Source organism: Pongo abelii, chromosome 10 (genome assembly GCF_028885655.2).
Source record: "Pongo abelii isolate AG06213 chromosome 10, NHGRI_mPonAbe1-v2.0_pri, whole genome shotgun sequence".
In the NCBI taxonomy this organism is placed as follows: domain Eukaryota; kingdom Metazoa; phylum Chordata; class Mammalia; order Primates; family Hominidae; genus Pongo; species Pongo abelii.
The window spans coordinates 109214657-109216051 of record NC_071995.2 but is presented as its reverse complement, the minus strand read 5'-3'; the positions used below and the strand labels follow the sequence as shown (position 1 = coordinate 109216051).

Genomic DNA, 1395 nt, shown 5'->3' with positions numbered 1-1395 from the left:
TTGGGACTCCGAGCCGGGGCTATTTCTGGCGCTGGTGCGGTTCCAAGAAGCATCCCAGCCATCACTCTTCTACCTGCTCCTTAGAGAAGGGAAGATGAGCGAGTCGAGCTCGAAGTCCAGCCAGCCCTTGGCCTCCAAGCAGGAAAAGGAGGGCACTGAGAAGCGGGGCCGGGGCAGGCCGCGCAAGCAGCCTCCGGTGAGTCCTGGGACAGCGCTTGTAGGGAGTCAGAAGGAGCCCAGCGAAGTGCCAACACCTAAGAGACCTCGGGGCGAGGGGAAGCAAAAACAAGGGTGCCGCCAAGACCCGGAAAACCACTATAACTCCAGGAAGGAAACCAAGGGGCAGACCCAAAAAATTGGAGAAGTAGGAAGAGGAGGGCATCTCACAAGAGTCCTCGGAGGAGGAGCAGTGACCCGTGCGTGCCGCCTGCTCCTGCTACTCGGGGGGCTGAGACAGAAGAATCACTTGAACCCAGAAGGTGGAGGTTACAATGAGCCAAGATTGCGCCACTGCACTCCGGCCTGGGTGACAGAGGGAGGCTCCGTCTAAAAAAAAAAAAAAAAAAGAGAAGAAAAGAAAAGAAAATCTTGTATAAAAGCACATTAGCCCAAAACAGTGTGAGGACGATGGTCATCTTGTTCTTCCTTAAGCATCCTGTTTACATTCATCATTGCTATATGCCACTAATTACTGTCATATGTGTGGAAAGATTACAGTACATGGAAATACATGAACAAGATCTATGTGAATTGTTTGATTTGACATTTTTCTTTTTCCCAAAAGTATTAGTACTGAAGACCTTCATAAAAAGTTTGGCGCTATGTCCAGAAAGGGATGTAACACTATTCCACCAAAAGCCATTTGGTTTGTTTCCTCCTTCATTTTTGTTTATAGATGTTTGGAAGACCATGCCATTAGGAGAGTGTAATTTTAGGGCCACATTTGCTCTGTGTTGATATTGAGATAAATCATCCATCATGATTTTCCACTTTGCTTCAACTCTGCAGCTCCAATTTATAGGTGACCTGGCAGTGTGCTAAGCACTTTACAGTTTTAAATCCTATTTAACCTTTGCAAAAAAAAATAATAATTTTTGTGGGCCAGGTGCTGTGGTTCATGCCTGTAATCCTAGCACTTTGGGAAGCTGAGGTGGGCAGATCACTTGAGGTCAGGAGTTTGAGACCAGCCTGGCCAATATGGCGAAACCCTGTCTCTACTAAAAATACAAAAATTAGAACTGGGTGCTGTGGCTTACGCTTGTAATCCAGCACTTTGGGAGGCCGAGGTGGGCAGATTACCTGAGGTCAGGAGTTCAAGACCAGCCTAGCCAACATGGTGAAACCCTGTCTCTACTAAAAATAGAAAAATTAGCTGGGCGTTGTGGCAGGTGCCTG

The 1395-nt window shown here is 47.4% G+C and overlaps 1 pseudogene; it reads left to right on the top strand.

Annotated features, from left to right (window-relative positions):
• LOC100454472 (high mobility group protein HMG-I/HMG-Y-like) lies at positions 1-684 on the top strand (annotated as a pseudogene).
• The last annotated feature ends 711 nt before the right edge of the window (positions 685-1395 follow it).